This window comes from Lampris incognitus, chromosome 4, assembly GCF_029633865.1.
Source record: "Lampris incognitus isolate fLamInc1 chromosome 4, fLamInc1.hap2, whole genome shotgun sequence".
NCBI classification, from domain to species: domain Eukaryota; kingdom Metazoa; phylum Chordata; class Actinopteri; order Lampriformes; family Lampridae; genus Lampris; species Lampris incognitus.
The window spans coordinates 41,106,136-41,130,193 of record NC_079214.1 but is presented as its reverse complement, the minus strand read 5'-3'; the positions used below and the strand labels follow the sequence as shown (position 1 = coordinate 41,130,193).

The following is a 24,058-nucleotide window of genomic DNA, read 5'->3' as shown; positions in this document are numbered from 1 at the left end:
AACACCAGCCACACAGTTTAGACTGGAAAGCATATTTGCCCACGGTGCATGCTAACTCAGTCCTGTGGGATTTTCTTCATTTTTGTTTTTTAATGTGAGAGCAAAGTTAGTCACTCAGGTCATGCTTTAAAAGTACAATCCACGCAAGATGCATGTTTCCCCTTCAAGCAAGTACTAGACCGTTGTGACTTGTGTTGAAACTTGGAGGAATTCATGTGAACTGCTGTACACCATGCTGATAAGGTCTGTTTGTGATAAAGCCATTGGCTGTGCATATTATGGATCACGCCCTACAAACTATGCTTTAACAGTTCAGAGTTCAGGCATTCTTTATGAAAATGAAAAATAATAATCATATTTATATAGTGCTTTTCTAGACACCCAAAGCGCTTCACATTGAAGGGGGTAACTCGCTTCAACCACTACCAATGTGTAGCACCCACCTGGGTGATGCAAGGACGCAATTTTGCGCCAGAATGCTCACCACACATCAGCTTGAGGTGGAGGGGGAGGAATCGTTGAGCCAATTACATGGGGGGGGGGGGTGATTAGATGGCCAGATGGAGAGAGCCAGGTTGGGAATTTTGCCTGGACACCGGGGAATCCCCTACTCTTTGCGATAAGTGACATGGGATCTTTAATGACAACAGTGAGTCAGGACCTCGGTTTAACATCTCATCTGAAGGACAGCCTCTCCTACAACACAGTGTCCCGTCTCTGCACTGGGGCATTGGGATTTGATATTTGTTGTTTTTATTAGGATCAGAGGGAAGACTGCCCCCTACCAGCCCACCAGCACCACTTCTGGCAGCAATCGGTTTTCCTGGGCGGGTCTCCCATCCAAGTACTAGCCAAGCCTATACCTGCTTAGCTTCTGTCATTTGGCAGAGCCAGGGTACATGTTGGTATGGCTGCCGGCAATATAGTTCCTTTGAATATAGTGTCCATTTTAGTAGCTCAGCATTACATAACTATAATGATGGAATGGCTCTCCTTGGTTCTTTGGTAACTAAAATAATATTATGGAAGAGGTGTTAAATCATTTTCTGTTATAGCAGGTAGTTGTCTCTTTGGTACACAAACAGAGATGTGGAAGGAAAAACTGTAAACTAACTTAAAATCTGACAGATCAGGGATAAAAGTGCTCCTTAAAGAAAGTTTTGTTTTGAGTCAATAGCATGGGTGGTTTATCAATACTTAGCAGTCCCCTATATAACACACAAATGTATGTTTTATAATTTTATTTTTCCAAAGTAAGTTTTAACCATGATGAATGAGTCTGAAAGTGGTTAAAATCTCTCCCACTCCATGGTTAAGCTTTATGTTAAAGGACTGCCAATATACTTGCTTTCACTCCTTAAGCTAGAATGATTTTTATTTCTCTGAGGCATGAGGTTACGTTTTTTTGTGCTACAGACAGACCAAAAAATTGTCCTCTGGAAGACCTGAAGAACCTTACACATATGATTTCTGTGATACAAGACACCATGTGACGCTGCTGGATGCCCTGCGGGGGTCCTACCATGAGGGGTTATTCACAGACATCGCTCTGCAGTACTCCTCTGGCCTGGTGATCCACTGCCATGAGGTAGCTCTCTGTACCCGTAGTCCATGCTTCAGCCATGTTCACCACAGACATGAGGGAAAGGGCAACTAGCCTGGTCAGGTATATACAAACACACAGATCTTATCACTCAAAGCGGATCAAAAATGCACATCAGGCACATTTAATAAGTTTGGTTAGCACTGTTGTCTCACAGGATGAGGTTCAATCCATAAGCCATTCCGTGTTGTTTGCAAAGCCCTTCCTGTGTTTGTGTTGGTTCCCTTCAAGTCGTTTAATATCATACCACAGTCGAAAAACATGCATGGTAGGTGAGCCGGAGACTCTAAGTAGCCCAGAGGTATGCATGATGTTTGAGTGATTGCGTGTCTGGGTTCTCTGCCTGCTAGGATAGGCAACCCTGTGACTCTAAATTGGATTAAGCAGATATAGACAATGGATGAATAAATTAATTAAAATTATCATCTAAATGCAAGGTGTCTGCAATCTATATTCATTTAATGTTAATAGAGATAAATTTCAGTGAATGAATCCAACTAGTAAGTACATGTAGATCGAACAGGTTGGGGACAGACAGATAATGTAGTACCACCCTTGCCAAAAATAGATTTTTACGACGGGAAGCTTGTGGACAGGGAACAAGTGAAACAAGATGTTGAGGGTCGATTTTGATGTAAGCAAATACTGTGTGAGGAAGTATTGCACAAGTCAATCTGCATTTTGATGAAGGGAAGAGAAAATCTAATTTGTTGTGTTTACCAGAGATGTATTTGGATGTCAGGTGTAAATGTAATTCAAATAAATCATATCTAGATACACAGTCAGGATTAATTACATGGTTAGGCCATATTTAAATGGGCTTCACTGTGGTTTAGAGCATCACATACATCGTGGGCAAATAATCCAACCTTAACAAATAAACCTATTTAATTTTCTGAGGCCAACATGCTAATCTGTGGGCCTGCAAAGACAGTTTGTGGATACTGAAAAACATTTACAAGTCCTATATGGACCAATAAACTCACCTATTGTTTTGTTCAGCTGGCTTTGCCCTCTCTTTTCTCTCTTCTCCTCTACCCTACTATTTGTCTTTTCCTCCTTTTTTCCTTTACTATTCTAGATTCAAGATTTAGTTTATTGTCATTTTCACTATGTACCTGCACACATCAATAAAAACGAAATGCCGTTTTTCCCAGCCCACAGCAGTACAACAGAGAAGACAAAAATACACATCCAAAAATTCCCTAAAAACAATACCTCTAAAAACACAAAAACGGAGAGATCAAAACTAAAAAGCAGAAATAACAACACAGTCCATTCAAATCCAACACAGCCCATTAACGTGCCATTTCAGTTTAAATGTTGACAGCCGTTGTCTGTTAACGAGTGACCAGCACTGATAGATTCTATTCCTCTTCTCCCCATTCTTCCTATTTTCTATTTCTCTCGTCCTCTTTGCCTTGTTTCCTCTATGTACAACATCCTTTCTCCTCCTTACTATGCTCTCCTTTTCCCCTTATCCTCTCCACTCCCTCTCTCCGCTCTACTATGCTCTTTTCCTCTTTACCTCCTCTCGTCTTCTACTCTCCCATCTTCTTGTAACCTCCCTGTCCTTGTCTCCTCTCCATTCCGGCTCTTCTCTCCACCTCTCCCATGCACTCCTGTGCTTCTCCCCGTACTCTCTGCTCATCTCTTGGCCTCCCCTTTCCTCACTTTCAGGCTGCTTGGAGTGAATGTGGAGGTGTTGTCAGCTTTGGTAGGCTGCATCTACTCTTCCCAAATCACCATCACCCCAGTGATTGTGGAGAGCCAGTTCGAGGCCACTGATCAGCTGCAGTTTGGAGCAGTGAAGAGGACCTATGAGGCCTTCCTGGTGCATCTGCTAAATGCAGACAACTGCTTGGGCATGTTAGCCTTGCCCAGCGCCACGTGTGTCAATCCCTCTCTGGAGAGAGAGGCCCGTGGGCTGCTAGCAAGCAGGTCACAGATTGGCTCTCAATCCCCCCCCTCCCCCCACCTTTTTAAAAAAAATTGATACATCCTCTGCAGCATGAGACCAGTCGCTTTGTAACTATAAGAAATACGTTTCCACTAAAACACTTTATGACTGTAAATTGTATGGTAGGATTTTATTCTCTAATTACTGACGTGTTAAAGCTGGGAACCTGGGATCCAATGGCATACAAGAACTAAAACTAACACTGGCAAATTAAAGTACTACAAACTACATCAAATCGAATGGGAACACTACTGTACCGTAATATTGGTTGTTGAATTGGTAGGTTACCTGTCCAACGGAAGCATCACCACATCGTCATCATGTTTCAATCCCTTTGAGTAGGACTGTTTTTGTTGCTGCACCAGTGTTAATCCTACCTGGTCAACATTTTCAACAGTGGCATATTGGAGAGTGTCTCCAACCACAGTAAAGATGCCAATTAGTATTATAAAACCTGATTCCATGATCCAGATGGATAAAATGACTATTTATTATTGGAGAACATTTTTGGATTTCAGCCTTAACCATTTTCCCTATTTAACTCCCTTGTAAGATTAACAAGTGCTTTTATGTCAGTTTTCCAGAGGTGATCAAAGAGGAGGAATTCTTAGAGCTGGAGCCAAATAGGTTAGTAATGGTACTAATGGAGGAAAACCAGGAAGCAATGCTGGAGACATTAGTGAGGTGGTTGTATCACAACCACCTCACATTCATATAATTGTTATCCCAGAGCTTCTCTCCTCCCTGCCCATCACTACAAATCACACACAGCACAGAAGTGACCTTGTGGAAATGCTTGTGGTTGATCAGTTAAAAGACATTGACAGCATCTTCGTGTCTTTCACTGGGTATCCCATTTTCAAACAGCCCCCCACAAAATCTACTCAGGCAAGTAGCAGCTGCAGGATACTGGTGATTGGGGGATACCACTGACATCCTTTATGCGGGGTCCAGTATTGGGAGCCGGGGAGCAGGGTGTAGGAACCGGGTGAGGACATGCCAGATCACACCAGAGAGAACTATGCTGTGACTTTGCTGGGCTGCACCATCAATGTCAGTGGAGGTTATAGAACTGACACCGCTGAGGGGATAGACACAGTCTGGGAATATAACAGTGACTCTGGCTGTTGGACTCAAGGGCAGCTGATGCTAACTGCCAGGTACTCCAGGAAAATATGTTGTAAGGTTTGTTTTAGATTGTTTGTTTGTTTGCCAAGAAGTTTGTTGAATTGCAGATCTTTATTGGAAATGTGAACCTTGTCTCAACAATAGGGCTTAACATATTGTTGTTTTTAAGCCATATTAAGTCATCATTGCAATATACACGTGCAATAGTCACGTTGTAAAGGATACAATGTGAGGCAAATTCAGCCCATCAGTTATGGTAGGCTAAAACACTTACTGCTTGATAGAAAATTAAATCTAGCAAGGTTCACATTTTTGTAATTACTCTTGAAAATAAAATATTCTAGCACATCTGACAAATAATATAAATGACTGATTTAATGACTTCTTTAAAAACAGCCCTTTTCCCTCTAAAATCATCTTAGTCTTTGTTAAAATGTCAAATTCTTTGCAAATGGAGCTTTGAAAGTGAAAAGCTGTATATATCTGGTGAAATTAGGTGACCCCATTTTATTCTTTAGTATTGCAATATTGCAAAGAAACAGCAGATGATTGCAATGCTGATTTAAAAAAAAATTTTTTTTCAACCTCACTGAGTGCTGCACAGCTAATCCTTTTATAAGGCTCCTAATATACACAAGCGGTCAGACCAAGCCTATTCTAAGAAAACACTTTTAAACAGCGTTCAGAATTTATTAATTTTAGCTTGTAATAAAGCAGAATGGTGGCGCAGTGTTTAGCACGGTCACCTCACAACAAGAAGGTCCTGGGTTCAAGCCTCAGGGTAGTCCAACCTTGGTGGGTCATCCTGGGTCGTCCTCTGTGTGGAGTTTGCGTGTTCTCCCCGCGTCTGCGTGCGTCTCCTCCAAGGGCTCCAGCATCCTCCCATAGTCGCAAGACATGCAAGTCAAGTGATTGGCTGTACTAAATTGTCCCTAGGTATGAATGTGTGTGTGTGTGTGTGTGTGTGTGTGTGGGCCCTGTGATGGGCTGGCGGCCTGTCCAGGATGTCTTCTCACCTGCCTCCCAATGACTGCTGGAATAGGCTCCAGCATCCCCGCGACCCTGAGAGCAGGATAAGCAGTTCAGATAATGGATGGATGGATAGAGCTTGTAATAAAGTTGGCATTCCTCTTATATTTTAAATGACAGTAGTCTGTGAGGACTAGTTGCAGATTCAACAGCGGTCGCCAACGATCTCTCGAGAGGTTACGGGATAGGTGAGATGAGGTGAGAGTCTATGTAAATTCTTGCAGGTACTACCACTATTCAGTTGCCTGCTCTGGGTGTGTGTATGATATTGGAGGCTCCATCCATTATCCAAACCGTTTATCCTGCTTTCAGGATCGCAGGGATACTTGAGCCTATCCCAGCAGTCATTGCGCGGCAGACGAGGAAACACCCTGGACAGGCCGCCAGGCCATCACACAGGGCTGACACACACACACACACACACACACACACACACACACACACACACACACACACACACACACACACACACACACACACACACATACCTAGGGGCAATTTAGTATGGCTGATTCACCTGACCTACATCTACATGTCTTTGGACTGTGGGAGGAAACCAGAGCACCTGGAGGAAACCCACGCAGACACAGGAAGAACATGCATACTGCACACAGAGGACAACCCGGGATGACCCCCAAGGTTGGACTACCCCGACTAATGAGTGGAATATCAACACAGATACAGGAAAAAAGATTATACACACACACACATACATACACACACACACGCTACATTTATCTATCTATATATATACTATGTGTATATATATATATATATATATAGAGAGAGAGAGAGAGATAGATAAATATAAATAAATACATAAATAAATAATAATAATTTAAAAAAAATATATAGCTAGATATAGCGTTTATTTTTTCCGAAACCGTCAATGGTGTTGTCATAAGTGTTCAACTAATGAGGAGCTGAATATCAATACAGATACAGGAAAAAAAAATAGTATATGGCTATATACATATAAAATCCAGTGAGTCAAGTAAATTCTTTATGAGACAGTTCATGCCATAAGCAATCATCAGCTGTCAATAAAGCAATAAAGCTAATAATGAGTAGCTTTATTGACAGCTGATGATTGCTTATGTCATGAAACAGGCTTGTACTGTCTCATAAAGAGTTTACTTGACTCACTGGATTATTTTGCTCCTTATTTGTTGAGCACTTTCCCTACCATTGAGTGCTTCTTTTAACAAAGTTTTATATATATCAACACAGATACAGGAAAAAAAAGTTTTAATGCATAGCAGTACATGCCTGTTTCGTGCGTCGTGTACTCATCAGCTGCTAATGTGGTACAACAAAGAATCATACAGCTTAGTTTGCCCAGCGTCACGCCCTTAATTTCGGTTGGAGAGCAACCAATCAGATGAGGAAACATTCAAACTATAACAACCAATGGGGTAGGTACTTACGATGCACAGCAACCAATGGAGAGGTAGAAAACATCTGTCCAGGATGTTTTCTACCCCTCTGGACATTTACGTGGGATTAACAGACAGCCCTTTTAAAATTAGGTTTAATGCCCATATGAGTAGCTTCAGAAATGAACATGCAAAAAATGCAACAGCTTTAAGCCGCCACATTTGGTCATTGGTAAACAAGAATTGAGATGCTTATTCAGTTAGAGGTAAAAGATGTAACCTGTGCTTAGCAGAAAAGTATTTTATTATTTGTAGACCTGATATGTCCACTTTGAATAATAGAAACGAATTGGCCTCCAGTTGTAGACAGCGAAAAAAATATCTCCTTTGTAACTATAAGTAAAATGTCTTTATTATTCCCCCCCCATTAGATGATACACATATGACATTTATTAGTTTTTTTATATATATTTTTTAATATTTTAACTCCCTGTCCTTCCAACTGTGCCTCAACACCACCCCACTATAATTCACATAAATTAATCACATAAATCACATAAATGTTTAATGTACGCCATTTCAACAGTGCCCTGGTCCCTAAATGCTTTTCCAAACAAGCCCCAGTCCCTTAACCCATTGGTTGTGATGTTTTCTACCCCTCCATTGGTTGCTGTGCATTGTAAGTACCTACCCCATTGGTTGTTATAGTTTGAATCTTTCCTCATCTGACTGGTTGCTGTCCAACCAAAATCAGGGGCGTGACGCTGGGCAAACTAAGCTGTATGATTCATTGTTGAACCTCATTAGCAGCTGATGAGTGCGCAATGCACGAAACAGGCCTGTACTGCAATGCATCAAAACTTTTTTTCCCTGTATTTGTGTTAATATTCCGCTCCTCATTAGTTGAGCACTTATAACACCATTGACGGTTTCGGGAAAAAAATGCGAGATATAGATAGATAGATAGATAGATAGATAGATAGGTAGGTAGGTAGGTAGGTAGGTAGGTAGGTAGGTAGGTAGGTAGGTAGGTAGGTAGGTAGGTAGGTAGGTAGGTAGGTAGGTAGGTAGGTAGGTAGGTAGGTAGATAGGTAGGTAGATAGATAGATAGATAGATAGATAGATAGATAGATAGATAGATAGATAGATAGATAGATAGATAGATAGATAGGTGCCATTCATGCCACTCAAGGTCACCTCACATCAAACACAACAAAACAAAGCAGTAAACACATTAGTATAATCAACAATAAAACATACAATATGCAATAGAGCATACATCAGCAAGAGTTAAAAACAGATGAATTTGATGCTATTAATGCTGTTAAAGTGAGTATGGTGGTTTAAAAAGGTGGGTTTTAAGAGCAGTTTTGAATTCTGTAATGGGGTCCCATAAGTGAATGTGATGGGGAATCGAGTTCCAGAGTTTGGGTGCAGCATAGGAGAAAGCCCTGGCACCCATTATGCCGAGGTTGATGGCTGGTAGTGCCAACAGACCTGCTGGTGAAGACCGCAGGGAGTAAGCTGGGGTGTAAGTCTGAAGGAGGTCTGTGAGATAAGCAGGGGATAGATTATGAAGAGCTTTGAATGTTAATAATAACATTTTAAAATCATCCGCTGTGACAAAGGAAGCCAGTGTAATTGAATCAGCAGGGGAGAGACATGGTCAGTGGACTTTGAATGTGTAAATTAATCCGTGCTGCAGAATTTTGGATGAATTGAAGTCGGTGAATAATTTTGTTGGGGATGCCTGCCAGAATCCCATTGCAGTAGTCAATGTGTGATGTGACCAAAACATTGCCTAAGACTTCTGTGGAGTGTTGTGTTAAAACACTCCATGGACGTGTCTCCAGACAATTGTGTTGTCTGGAGATGTTTCGCAGATAGAAAAAGGCAATCCGGAAGACATTGTTTATATGACTGGAGAAGGAAAGGGTACTGCTATCTAGGATAACACCAAGGCTCTTAGCCTGAGCAAAGACAAGAATGGTGGCTCCAGCAACTCCACAGAGAATGAGCAAATATACGTTTTTAAGAGTATAGATTTAGTGCCAATGACGAGTAGCTCAGTTTTACTACTGTTGAATTTCAGATAATTGTTAGTCATCCATATCTGTATATCATGGAGACAAGCAGTGAGGATACTAGAGGGGAGATTGGAGGTAGACTTAGTGGACACATAAAATTGTGTATCATCAGCATAGTAGTGGAAATGGGTAGCGTAGTGCTGGAAGATGTTGCATAGAGGGATGAAGTAAATAATAAACAGGAGTGGCCTCAACACTGAACCCTATGGAACTTCATAAGGAACTATCAAACTTTCTGACCAGTAATTCTGAATTTGTACAAATTGTGTCCTGTCTGTTAGGTAGGAAGCGAACCACTGATACACAGTGCCCCCAACTCCAATGCTAGCCAGACAATCCATGAAGAGCTGATGGGATATAGTATCAAAGGCTGTGGTGAGGTCAAGGAGGATGAGGTTAGAGAGTAGACAGGAGTCAGCTGAACAAAGGATGTCATTGGTGATCTTAATCAGGGCTGTTCATGTGCCATGTTTGGGGTAAAAGTCAGATTGGAATTGTTCAGAGATTATTCCTATCAAGGTAGATCGGGAGTTGAGATGCAACTACCCTCTCAAGGATTTTGGAGATTGATAGTAATTGGAAATAAGCTGGTAGTTGTTTTGTTCAGTAGACTCTAATTTAAAAAAAAATCAGAGTTAATCTGATTATGGCAATCTTCACTGAAGGGGGAACTGTATCGGTGGACAGAGAAGAGTTGATGATGGAGGTAAAGTGGGAGATGATAGAAGGCCAACATGTTTGAACGAGGGTTGTGGGAATTGGATCCAGGTGACATGTGGAGGTGCTAGACTTAGTAAGTTCAGAAATGTGATTTTCAGTTGGAAGACTGAAGTGTACAGGAATATCTGTACTGAATACAGACTGGAAGTCCCCAAGTCCAAATGGGAGACACCACCAAAGGTGGTTGAGAGTGGCAGAGCTAGGATCCTGTGGGACTTCAAGTTTCAGACTGGCAAGTAGGTGCCGGCTAACCAGCCAGACATTCTGGTGGTCAACAAGGAACAGAAGACCTCAGTAGTGATTGATATAGCAATCCTGAGCGACAGCAACATCAAGAAGAAAGAGCATGAGAGAAGCTAGAGAAATATCAAGGGCTGAAGGAAGAACTAGATCAGATGTGGAAGGTGAAATCCACAGTAGTCTCAGTGGTAACAGGAGCACTAGGGGCTGTGACCCCCTAAATTGGGGGAGTGGCTCCAGCAGATTCCAGGAACAACATCTGAGATCTCTGTCCATGCTGTTTTTTAGGTGTGGGGAATGCCACAGCATCTGCGCTGGGTAACATCATCTACGTGGTGGTGGGTGGTAAGTCAAAGGCAGTCACAGCTATAACAAGATACAACACTACATGGTAGACACTGATCAAGGGAGTATCCTTACAACCCGCCCCATCTAGGTCGCCCTAATGCTAACCCTGATCCTTAAATCTTACTCTGAATCGTTTTCTTTTTAAAGGTACAGAACAGAACCCTTGCCTGTGGACTTTTACATATTATGGCGGACACTAGGGGCTATGCCTCTCACCCAGCAGGGCTGTGAGCTGGGGGCGTGGTTTACATTCCCGGGCTCTCTGGTGCAAGGTTGTTCCTGTTTCAGTTTGGTTTTGGAGCTGAGGAATAAAGTGCAATCTCTCCTTCGTCTGCTGTGTTTTTCCTCATCCTGCCACAATATAAATGAATGTCTCTTACATTCACATCCTTGTCAAACGAGTTCAAACAATGCTGATTAAGCCTATCACCACCACGTAAATCTCTCTGTATTTTGCAGTATACCACCGTTTTGAATCTGGTGTCTGAAAAAAAAAGAAAAAAAAATAAAAAGAAAAAAAAATCTGGCGTCCGGCGTCATTCTCACGCTGGAGCACCGGTAGTGACGCGTTTTACGTCAATAATTGTTATGCCAGCATGCAGCTAGTACAAACACGCCCTCACAGTGCAACACACGCCCACATTAGTTCAAGAAACGCCCCCGCAGTGAATGATGGGAGTGGGCGTGTCTTGTACTAGTACTGCAGGGCAGGCTGCCGAAATCTTTCACATGGTCTTCGGGACTTTCTGCCAGAAAGCTTCCGGGGTTGGAAGCTATGGCGGGCTTAAGAAGCGTCTGTAATGAATGAAAGGTCACGTGTTTAACTTGACCCACTCACGGATGTACGTGCAGTGCGTGTGACGTATACAGGAAGTTAGAAGCGCATGTTATGAAGGTTGTATGTCGGATGAACGCTAGTAAAAGCTACACAGTTAAGAACCTACGAAGTCGGCTCGTTCTTGAATTATTCTTATGTCAGTAAGACAAGGCGTCTACGGACATTACATGGTGTCAGAATAGTCTGTGTATCGGAACACGAGCGGTCATGCCGAAGTTTAATCCGCCGAGTGAATTCAAGTTTGACTGCCCCGTTGAATGGCCGGAGTGGAGACAACGGTTTTCGCGCTTCAGGCTCGCGACAAAGCTGGATAAAGACGACGGGGAGATTCAAGTGAGTTCGCTGATTTATGCAATGGGCAGCGAGGCTGAAAAGATATTCAGCTCGTTTGACTTCGCGGCGGAGGGTGATAAAGTGGACTATGATATCGTACTGAAAAGGTTCGACGACTACTTTATTCCCCGCCGTAACATCATACATGAGAGGGCGTGCTTCTATCAACGTAGCCAGCAGCCAGGAGAGACAGCGGAGATGTACATCCGGACATTGTATGAGCTGTCTGAACACTGTGAGTTTGGGGACAAGAGGGATGAACATATCAGAGATCGTCTGGTAGTGGGCATAAAAGACAAGGTGCTCTCCCGTCAGTTCCAGCTCACAGCGGACCTTACTCTGGTGAAAGTCATTGAACAAGTGCGCCAGGCGGAGGCAATAACAAAGCAGCTCAGCCTCCAAGCTAACCAACCAGAGGCCCAGCTGGCTAACGTCAATGTTGTCCGACGGCGGGACGGACGCCAAAACAAAAAGGGCGGACAGCGTCATGGTGGCAGCAGTCCTGCAACCAACAAAGTAGATGAATGCGGGAGGTGCGGCAAGACGCAGCACACCGATGAGCGGAAGTGTCCTGCAACGAACAGTAAGTGCAACAAGTGTCATAAAAAGGGACATTGGGAGCGTGTATGTCACTCTAAAGCGGTGAGAGAAGTCACTGAAGAGGTTAAACAGCTGTACTTTCTGGGAGAAGTTGGCAAAGAGAGCAGTCAGGAAGATTGGACTGTTAGTTTAACAATAAGTGATGTACCAATAACCTTTAAAATTGACACGGGGGCTGACGCTACTGTTATCAACCAAGGGACATTTAAAAAGCTGAAGCCAAACATAAAACTGGGACCTCCTGACACATGCTTCATAAGCCCAGGTGGAAACATCAGCTGCATAGGACAGTTTCAAGCCACAACCAACTACAAGGAGAAACAATACTCCTTTCCAGTGTATGTGATCAAGGGGAGAGGCAGCTGTCTGCTGAGTCGTCCAGAGGCAGTGGAGATGGGTCTAGTGAAGCGGATGAATGAGGTCAGTGGAGTTTTCGGTTCAAGTGGACTGCTGAAAACAGACCCAGTGAAAATAGCTCTGGTGGAGGGTGCCCAGCCATACGCGGTGCATACAGCCAGACGGATACCGCTGCCACTTGTACCACTGGTTAAGAAAGAACTGCAGCGCATGGAAAATGAGGGCATTATTGAAAAAGTGACTCAGCCCACAGAATGGTGCGCCGCTATGGTGCCGGTGCTGAAACCGAACAAGAAAGAGGTTCGCTGCTGCGCTGACCTCAGGAGGCTGAATCGAGCGGTGAAACGTGAGAAATACGTGCTGCCCACTATGGAGGAAATAATGCCAAGGCTCGCAGGGTCAAAGTTCTTCACAACGTTGGATGCAGCAAGTGGGTTTTACCAGATCCCCTTGCATGAAGACAGCAGGGGGCTCACCACTTTCATCACCCCATTTGGGAGGTATGCTTTCTGCCGCCTTCCATTTGGTATAACGAGTGCTCCAGAGATTTTCCAGAGAAAGATGGCGGAAACTCTGACCGGGCTAGAGGGCACAGAGGTGTACATGGATGACATCCTTATACATGGAGAGACTGAGGAAATCCATGACCGGCGCCTAGCAGAGGCGCTGGGGGTCATTGAAACAGCAGGTCTCAAACTGAACCAAGCGAAATGCAAGTTCAAACAGAAACAAGTCCGCTTCCTTGGTCATATCATCAACGAGGCAGGCATCAGACCTGACCCGGACAAAGTGGCCGGAATAGAGAACTTTCCTCAGCCCCAGAACGTGACGGAACTCAAGAGGTTCCTCGGGATGGTGAACTATTTGGCAAAATACGTCCCAGAGCTGTCCACTGTAGGTCAGCCGCTTTATGGACTGCTTAAAGCAACGACAGAGTGGCTGTGGGGACCTGCACAGAACACAGCATTCCAAGACCTTAAAGCAGCACTCGCCACCGCCCCGGTACTCACCTTTTATGACATCACTAAGGCTACGGTGGTGTCAGCAGATGCCAGCAGCTACGGGCTGGGAGGCGTTCTGCTCCAGCAGCACGGGGAACACTGGAAGCCCGTGGCCTACTGCTCCCGACGGCTGAGTGACGCAGAGACAAGGTACGCACAGATCGAGAAAGAGTGCTTAGCCAGCGTCTGGGCATGTGAAAGGTTCGAGAAGTACTTGTTTGGGCTTGACAATTTCAGACTTGTCACCGATCATAAACCACTAGTGCCTCTCATGAACAGCAAAGACTTGGATAATGTGCCCATTAGGTGCCAGAGACTGTTAATGAGGCTGATGCGTTTCAATGCAGTGGCTGAATACGCACCAGGCAAAACTTTAGCTGTGGCTGATGCACTCTCCAGAGGCCCAGAGCAGTGCTACGGAGATGGTGCTTCTCATGATGATGTTGCAGCGCACATTGATGCCATCGTGTGCCAGGTGCCTGCCACACCTCAAAGGATGCAGGAGATAAAACAGAGCACGGATGGGGATCTGCAGCTCCAGACAGTGTTGGGCTTCATCAGACACGGCTGGCCTGAGTATGTCGATAAAGTGCCGGAGACAGTCAGAGACTTTTATCAGGTGAGAGGGGAGTTATCTGCGGTAGATGGTTTAGTCATCAGAGGCAGTTGTATTGTCATTCCCACAGAGATGAGGGAGGTGATCTTAGACAGAATACACGACGGGCACCAGGGGATAGTTAAGTGCAGAGAGAGAGCTAGCCAGTCAGTGTGGTGGCCCAAAATGACAGAGCACATTACAACAAAGATACAGCAATGTCAATTCTGCAGAGAACACAAGAACACACAGAGAAAAGAGCCTTTAATGTCAAGTGAGCTCCCATCCAGACCATGGCAGAAAGTTGGCATAGACCTGTGTGAGTACAAAAAGCAAAACTACTTGATAGTGTCTGACTATTATTCCAGGTTTTTGGAGATCCTAAATCTACCAACAACTACTAGCAGTCAGGTTGTAGCTAGGCTGAAGGCTACATTTGCACGTTTTGGTATCCCTGAAATTGTAGTTAGCGATAATGGGACACAGCTAGTTTCAGAAGAGATGAAGAGGTTCAGTGAGGATTATGATTTCATCCATGTGACTTCAAGCCCACACTACCCCCAGAGTAATGGACAGGCAGAGAGGGCTGTTCAGATAGCCAAAAGCATATTAAGGCAGGAAGACCCTCTCCTCGCCCTGTTGACATACAGAGCTACACCCTCTTCTTCCACTGGAGCCAGTCCAGCGGAATTGCTCATGGGTAGGAGACTCAGAACCACCTTACCCACATTGCAGCATAACCTGAAACCGGCCTGGCCTAAAGAGGAACTGATCAAAACCGCTGACGCCGCAGCCAAATCGAGGCAGGCTTTCTACTACAACCGCAGGAACGGCGTGCGGACACTGCGCCCACTGAACTCGGGTGACGCAGTACTCACCAAACTTGATGGACAGAAAACATGGACAATGCCAGCAGTTGTTCACAGTCAGAGCTCCACTCCCAGATCCTACATAGTGGAGACAGCTCAAGGTGAACATTACAGAAGGAACAGGCGTCACCTGTTGGCCACACCTAAAACACTCACCTTTGTCAGCAGGGATCCTGACCATGTCACTCCAGGGGAGAGTGGAAACACGGATGAGTCCCGAGCAGCAGAAATGCCAACTTCCACACCATATGTTACTCGCTCTGGCAGGGTGAGCAAGCCTGCAATCCGGCTGGATTTGTGAGGCGTATGGACTTGTGTACTGTGGGGGATTTTTTATTTTTTTTGTGAAAAGGGGGGTGATATACAGGTTAGAAAATCATCTTAGAGGGGGAGATGTAATGATTGAAAGGTCACGTGTTTAACTTGACCCACTCACGGATGTACGTGCAGTGCGTGTGACGTATACAGGAAGTTAGAAGCGCATGTTATGAAGGTTGTATGTCGGATGAACGCTAGTAAAAGCTACACAGTTAAGAACCTACGAAGTCGGCTCGTTCTTGAATTATTCTTATGTCAGTAAGACAAGGCGTCTACGGACATTACAGCGTCCAAAGTTTCTGATTCTCAAGAGAAAAAAGAAACTCGTTGTTTAGAGGAAGGATTAAAGGCAAAAAAAAAAAAGAAAACAGAAAGTTGTCGACGGCGAGGACAAACACGGATAACCGTCGTTGTGTAGTTTTTCCTCGTTGGAGAGCTCTGAAAGAAGAGAAGTAATTACTCTCACTGCCAGAGGGGGCAAACAAAACTTCCACACTGCAGCTTTTAATACTTACAACATTTTATAATAAGGCATTAATATTATTATTTTGTTTCCCAGAGCTATTTTTTTAGCCCTATTTCAGTTCCTATATCAAAGAAACTATTGTTTGGTCATTCTTTTGTATGAATAAGCGGTTAAACAGAGACAACTAGGATGGTGCATTCCAGGACCTGGGCGAATTGTGTCTTGAACTCAGCTCAACTCTAAGATTAACTGAAATACCAAGACTAACCCCACGACTAATGTGAAACCATGGCCCATCCCCATTTTAGCCCAATTGGGAGCCACTGCAAGTCTGACGGTTATAGACAATTAAAGTATAGTAAGTCTCCATGCATGAAAAAAAATTGCAGTGTTCCCTGGACCAGATATTGCTCTTGCTACAAGTAATATATAGCCATGCATGGATATCAGTTAATCCCCTAATATGAACAGTGGTGATCTCAAGAGTGGCTCTGCTCGCTGGCTCCAAATTATACTCTGAAGTTAACTGCACTTACAACCACACACACACAACCCCCCCCCCCCACACACACACACATACACATAGAATCATGTTGTTTTCTTTTTCCTCCTACAGAGTACAGCATGCGACTCGTGTCCTTGAATAACAGCCTGTATACCTGGTGGTGGTGATGGTGGTGGTGGTGGTGGGGGACACACACCACCCTTGTGGAACGCTATTTCCCTGACCAGGAGGAGTGGGTCTCCTTAGCTCCCGTGAAGGAAAGAAGGATGGAATGTGGGGTGGTGGCTGTGCAGGAATGCCTCTACACCACTGGGGGATACTCCTTCTCCAAGGGGACTTACCTACAGAGCATGGGGAAATATGACCCCCCGCATATATTCATGGGACATAGTGGGAGAATTGCCTGAAGTTGTGCATCGGCATCGCTGCATCTGTGTTTACAATGTGACATAAAGCATCAAGAAAAGGAGCAAAATGGGCTTCACGTCAGCAACGTGGGAAATGCAGTACTAAGCATGTTATGAGTGAAGGATTTCCTTATCAAATGTGAGCTTTTTAAATCTCTGTTTTGTAAAGATGTGTGATGATTTTGTGTGAGTGACTGTGTGTGTGTGAGAGAGAGAGAGAGAGAGAGAGAGAGAGAGAGCGAGAGAGAGTGTGTGTGTGTGTGTGAGAGAGAGAGATATTTAACCTGAGAGAGAAAGAGAGCAAAAGAAAAGGATGATAAAAAGAGATTAAAGACAGACTGATAGGCAGGCTGAACAAATGGGAGACAACAGCCTCTGCTTTCCCTGGGTCTTTATAGCTCACCCTTATCTCAAGTGCCATATCACAGGGAGTTGTCTCCTGTAGATCCACGGCTCAGAAGAATGGCACCATTTAGAGAAAAACAACAACAGCAGGACTCCATCTGCACTTCCATGCACCACTACAGTTGCAGTTTGCATTGTTTTATCTAAACTAGGATGAACGTAATCTAATTCATGATTCCACTCCTGTCAATTATGATTTTGATGATCACGGTGTGATGATCGTTTTGTATTTGTTGATGTTGTTTTAAACACACACACACACACACACACACACACACACACACACATATATGTATAGTATATATATATATATATATATAAAACAAAAACAAAAACAAAACAAAACAAAAAACGCTTCTACGCACCCAATGCATTGCCTTTGTACACTGCCTGCCGACACCTATATCCTATCGGACTTGAATCTTGTTTTTTGGCACTTACTTGCACTGCTGTCTTGTAACTAGACCCTTGCTTGTGTTGTATTAATTCTTAGTTGTACATCTGCTAAATGAAATTGTAACATTGTGTGTGTATATATATATATATATATATATATATATATATATATATATATATATATATATAATATCTGATTAATAAGGAGATGTAAGATTACATTGATATTCCAGTGTGAGGTATACATTTTTCTGACTGAAAAAATGAAATCTGTTAAGCACCTTAGATTTCTTTAAAATGTGTTGGTGAATGACTTAATACCCAATGTATTAAGATAATAAAGAGAGAGGGAAAAAAAAACATTTACCTGTTGGAACACTTTGACGTTGACCACCACTCCTTTTTAATTTGTGCGACCAATTTTGTTTGGCTGTGATGAAAAAAAAAAGCAGTCGAAGGTAAGAAAGTGACAGAGAGAGAGAGAAATAAGAGTATGCATTGTGTTAATTGGTGATATGGTGTTTGCTGTAATAAAATCAGGATTTTCTTTTTAATTTTTATGAAATACTATTAGGTATGCATAACATTCCAGCATGAAATAGCATGACAAATGCTTTTGTACCAATTGTTTTCTGCTTATTGTAGAACCAGATTTAAATCTCCTTGACCCATTTTTTTTTGGTTTCACCCCCATTTCAAGTCACACCATTGTGCCCTAAAGATTTGGATAAATAGGCCGCTCTCGCCAGTGTGGATGCCCTCTGCAGTACAACACTAAGTAGGTAAGCATAGATTGCCAGTAGGTGGCAGTGTTGCTCTGTTTATTTCAGTTCTTATTGTCGCTGTATATCGCCATAGAACATCCTCGAGTCGTTGAAAGAAAATGTGCGTATATCATATATATATATATATATATATATATATATATATATATTGCTTTGTACAACGAACCCCCGGGAGCTAAACTACAGATTTCCCATGTTTACAACCCATACTCAGAGGAAGTGTGTAGGCTTATCTGACAATCGATGATATGAAGTCATGCAAACAGAAAAAGTGATGATGGACAGGTGTAGCCCAGTAAATTGTAATTTCTTTTTTTTTAGGCAGTGTTTACTAATCCTCACCCTCCCTTTGTCCCCTGACAGCCTTACACAATGTCCCATCCTTTTTTTAAAAAAATTGTTTTCGCCCACTTATGGCCGATAATGAAATGTATGCACTGGGCGAAGCAGGCGATTAATCAGAGCAGATGTGTATCTAGGTGAGTGCCAGACCGGAGCTCAGCGGTGCTCAGTCTGCCTGACGATGCAACGCCAAGTGTTGTACCCCCAAAAGAATACGCTTTCCTCGACGTATAGGAGACGTCTTTCTTTCTCAACTATTTTTGATTAATTATCAACACAGATTTACACAAAATGCGGCATATTAAAAGCAGATCAATTACAATCGTGAAAATGCTCGTGCTTTCGGTATGCTACTTTGTAAAACCGTGTTGATAATAATAATAAATCCATTATACAATTTACACTTACGGTCCTGACGTCAAACCGAAATGTAATAATCGAGATCCGCTCTTTAAGAATTTGCGTTGTGCGTGTCTATTCCGTTGCCTACCAACACGGGGGTCGGCGGTTCGAATCCCCGTGTTACCTCCTTGGTCGGGCGCCTCTCTACAGACACAATCGGCCGTGTCTGCGGGTGGGAAGCCGTATGTGAAGAGTAGGGTAAGGACAGTTGGGGAGAGGAAAAAAAAGAAAAAGAAGTTTGCGTTGCGCGTTGTCGCGAAGCCGGCGGACATGTGGGGACACATATTCTTTGGGGATGCAAAATGTGACACCGCTGCAGTAAAACACGGGTGTGGGATAATTAAAGGAAACAATTCGAGCGCAAAGCAACGCCGCCGCCGGAGCGCGTGGCAGGCTTATTACCGTTGATTAGCTGTCGGAATGTCCTCGCACTCCAAAGAGCCGTCATGTTATTGACACGTCAGCTGGCTCCGTGAATGTAGGGAGACAGGTTACTGCCACAATTACAGACGTCCTCTTAACCAAAAAGGTGGTTCTCCTCGACTAGATATTCGCATTGTTTCTCCTCCGATTCGGTTTTGAGTCCTGCTGAGTAGTTTGAACTTTCTGAAGTCACTCGATCCTGCTCGTCCCTCAAACAACGCGGCCCGAGGGCGTCCAAACTGGTGTGAGTAAATATGGCCGCAGGTGGCCCTTTGTTATGTTGTTTTGTTGCATTGAGGCGAATGCGCTGTACCTTTTGCCAATTGAATGTGTTGCAACATGCTAAATTCAGTTGATGACCGAGGATTAGCTAGTCTTTAGTGTGCGTTATCCTTGTTTAGACTGAGATTTAACAACCGCTTCATCCATGTGAAGAAGGCGAACTTGGGTCCACCTCTGGAAAACTGTCTAATAACCCTGATTGCCCTTGCTTTTGAAGGCCCGCGTCTTAACGCTGCAATTTTAAGGCGAAAGCAGAAACACCCAATACGGGCGGCTGACACAGCCTATGCACGGGGAATAAATGAAGTTAAAGTATGCGTATTTGATAACACATGACAGGGCTGCGTGTGTAGCGGTAAGACAGCTACTATATGACAGCGATTCGTGAGCATGCCACAACTGTATTGGAACAGTAATGCCTGACAAAATCATACAGTGGTGATGTTTGTCAGCAGCAGGTCTACTTTAATGGGACGTGCTGACATACTGTATCCTTTCTGGATTAACGTTATTGCCTCAGGGTTCGCAGATCTGAAGATTCACCACAATCAAAGGCTCTTCAAAAGTGAGGCTTTGATTCTGATCGTCGTGAAAGGTATAATCCAAAACACAATGGTAATGCGCCCTCCTTTCAGGTCCCCTATATTATAAGATCGCTGGATATGGTATAGAATATGATATATGGGTTGTGAAAAACAGACAGAAACTTGCTCTATTCAGAGATTGACGCCGTAGTTGGTGTTCAGTGTTAAATATCAGTTGGACCAATTGGCTTTTGTGACAGAAGACAAAAAAAAAGTATTCAGTGTGTTTCAATCACAGTGACTTGATTTCTGGCTTCTGGCTTCATCAAGTTGACATGTTTTAAATACCACTTTAAATTTGACCTTGGATCCAAAACAGGCAGAAACAAAACCTTTCTTTTGTTTTGTATACAAGAACTTCAGCTTTCTCTGAAAGTAAAACGAAATGCATCAGACATCAAGTATGTTTATGACTTGAATTCAGTTTTGTTCTAGTACAACTTGTGGTCTGTAATACTTTTTCAAATATATGGTATTTAGTTATTGTATTCTAAGGTATTGAAGCTGTTGCTTTCCTTTCATTAGCTAATAGTTTTATCCTTTTTATCAAGATTAGTGCCTTCTGTTTCTTAGTTTGCCGTAAGTCATCCTCAATTATGTTTGGCTAAACATTTTGCTTTTGGAAACCTTTTTTTTTAAAAATTTCTGTTTAATATGACAAAATTAAAAGTAGTTGAAACTAGGTCTGAGCAAAAAAAAAAAAAGCGATACAGCTCAGTATTGCAAAAAAAAAAATCACAATACTTAATCGATTTTCCAGCCGCTCGTATCGACACATAAAGCAAATATTAATGTTTTAAAATTTATTTTATAATGTTATGGCATCCACGTTGCAGTTGAGTTCAGTGTGTTCAGTGACAGTGTGCACTGTGCAATGCAAATACTGTTCTAATAAACTGAAATGGAAATTTTGAATTGAATAGTTTTGTCTCAATTTGTTCGCTGAGTTTTCAAAATATAGTGTGATATAAATATTAGACTACCCACAGCAAGTTGTATTTTTGGCTGTATTTCTAAATCTTCAGTAAATTATGCAGAGTTCTGCAATGTATCGTAATATGTATCTTATCGCAATGTATCGTGATACCATTGTATTGTGACCCCTGTATCGTGATAAGTATATTTTGAGGTCCTTGCCAGTACCCAGCCCTAGTAGAAATGCATGTCATGATGCACTTGTGTGAAGAAATACCAGATCTCATTGTTATCCCTCCCTTTTCATTAGTCACCAGGATATGTTATACAATCTAGATGAATACATTGTTGAGACAATGAATTTGCATCACTGAAGATATTTTACTGCAAGAAAAAGTTCAGATTGATTTTCCTATGTGATGAAAGGATGGAGAGGTGGACTGATGCTGACGGCAGGTGAGGTTAAGGATGATGCCATCTCTGGTTCATGGGGAAAAACTCAGATTGGTTGGCTGGATGCGGGAACGGACAGGGGTGCAAATGTTGAGTGTGTATCAGTTAACCTGAGCCTGCCACTGAGACTATGACACCTATAAATAGTTTGTTGTGTGTCCGCAAATGTTGATTAGTATTATAAAATGCCAAACACTCAGCATATTGTAGCCCGAATGGATTTTCATCGCCGTTTCACTATTCCATGGAGGAAATAAAATGGAGATTTGTTTTTTAGGTGACACCTGTAGGCTGTATTTAAGAGCAGTGATAGTCGATTCTCTACATAATTGTTTGGCACATCATGCCAGTGAAAAACAGACACAGTGGGCTCACTTTCCTTTTCCATATCCTCATATTTAACCTCACTACCCTGTGTGGTGAGATTTTTCATCTGATATCTCAGAGTCTTCTATCATGTGCAAGATAAAACTACCTGGGTAGAGGCCCACAACTACTGCAAGGAGCATTATACTGATAACCACCGTAAGAGATGAGGATGAGGCAAAACTTTTACCTGATACATGTTCAGACTTCTGTATAGATGTTCAGACTTCTATATAGACAAAAATGACTGACACCAGGAGGTGGTTTGGAGGACCAACCTGATAACTACAATGGAAATGAGGATTGTGTTGTCACAGGGTTTCAATATTGGGCTAATGTGAACTGTAATTCACTATGTTTTTTTTTTTTTCATTAAGAGAACCAGTTCTTAGAGAAAGAGAAAGACATGAGATGATGCTTTGAAACACTGCGGGGTTCTAAGCACCAAGCTCACCCCACTTTCTGACGATTTTTTTCTTCAACCATGCGTATGACCTCCTAAGCTTGAACCTTTGATAGAAATCCTCAATGTGGGCAGGATGTTACAAGAGGCCCAGACAGATGAGGTGTGGACAGAGCTTCACTTTCCTGGCTGGACGGTGGCTATGGGTCAATGGGAAGCCTGTGGTGAACGAGACACTTCCCATTTGCCCTCCCAAAGGAATAGAGTCTGGAGTGATTCAAAGGAATGAGATCACAGAGAACAGACATCTGGAACTGAAACACTGTGGGGAGGAAAGAAACTTCCTGTGCGTCAAAATAACAGATTGTATGTAGAGTTCAGATTCATATTCCGAATTGAATAGATGATAAAAAAAAAAACTACTGTCTTTTTCTTCATCAATTTTCTATATATGTCATTATGCATTATCTGTACTTGTTTTGTAGGAGTTATTAAAAGCTAAAAGAGGGAGAGAAACAGCCATATCTTAAATACATAGTTACACATATGTGAAAACTGTTCAATCTACTCCAGACTGGATGTTAAGTCATGCAAATGTAGCCTACATGCAATGAATTATAGTGAATGATATGGTTTATTTGGTGATAATTTAATTCTTACTACTCAGTGATGGTAAAAATGAATTATTATTGATTGTAATAAGCTGGCTAGTATCCCAGCATTTCTACAAAGGTTCTGCCATGTAGTCGTGCTGACCTAACTCATATCAGTGTACTTTCTATAGATGTTTTACTACCCCTTTTACAGAATAGTAAATGGTAAATGGACTGCATTTATACAGCGCTTTTCTAGTCTACTGACCAAAGTGCTTTTTACAGACTATAGGACATATTGCACAGATTTTTAGCTGTTGTCTCACATGCAAATGAAACTGAATTTACCGTTTATGTTTAACAGTGTGCTCAAATAAACTGAGCTAATTTCAAAGAGCAGTTGTCCTTGATGTTCATCAAGTTACTCTGCCATCTGGTCTAATTTTACTTGATTTTACTGTTGCTCACATTTGCACAGTAATAGCCAAATGGTTTGAGTACTACCCTTTGATACTGATGTTATCCCACCACCTGCAAAAATCACACCTGAAATCACTCAAAATGAAAAGGTATGAATAAGAATTTTTGTTGGTTAGTAGAGATTGGTATCCTAAATTGTGGTAGTGTACTAATACAAGTGTTTTGTGTGTTACAATCAAATCAGAAATTAAACAGTAGATACAATCCATTAGATTCCTAGGAAAACTGAGATGGCATTTGTTGCTGCTGCTCTGGGTATACATTATCTGCCTGACTGCACAATTTTATCCAGTGTAGTTATGGAGAAAATCAGTCTGGGGCTGTCAAGACAGTTATTAATGGGCCTAAATACATTACTCCTGTAATTAGCCATGGCACCAAACATGTCAGCTGGATCAAGATGGAATGCATAGCAAAACTCAGACATTGGTGAATGCTTGCCAGCGATA

The 24,058-nt window shown here is 42.6% G+C and overlaps 1 pseudogene; it reads left to right on the top strand.

Annotated features, from left to right (window-relative positions):
- The first annotated feature begins 232 nt into the window (after positions 1-232).
- On the top strand, positions 233-22,910 carry LOC130112035 (kelch-like protein 23; annotated as a pseudogene).
- Positions 22,911-24,058: the final 1,148 nt, after the last annotated feature.